The sequence below is a fragment of the Penaeus monodon genome, chromosome 24 (assembly GCF_015228065.2).
Source record: "Penaeus monodon isolate SGIC_2016 chromosome 24, NSTDA_Pmon_1, whole genome shotgun sequence".
Classification (NCBI taxonomy): domain Eukaryota; kingdom Metazoa; phylum Arthropoda; class Malacostraca; order Decapoda; family Penaeidae; genus Penaeus; species Penaeus monodon.
Window position 1 is genome coordinate 25,238,067 of NC_051409.1, and position 222 is coordinate 25,238,288.

At 33.3% G+C, this 222-nt stretch overlaps 1 pseudogene; it reads left to right on the forward strand.

The window, feature by feature from the left end:
* Positions 1–222, forward strand: part of LOC119588920 — a 3,728-nt pseudogene that overhangs the window by 502 nt on the left and 3,004 nt on the right.

Below are 222 nucleotides of genomic sequence, written 5' to 3' on the forward strand. Positions count from 1 at the left end.
TGTATCAGAAATGGCCTTGAGTTTTGAAATATTTTAATATTGCCATTAAATTAATGCTTAAATGAAACTGTATAAGCAGCTTTCAGTGGAATCCGTATCGACAGGTATGCAGACAAATTTGTATAAGACGCTTTTAAAAAGTATAAAAGGGGAAGATGCCTATCATTTAGCAAGTTGTTTTTTCCTGGACACATCTGCATTCACTGGAGTAATAACTTAGCA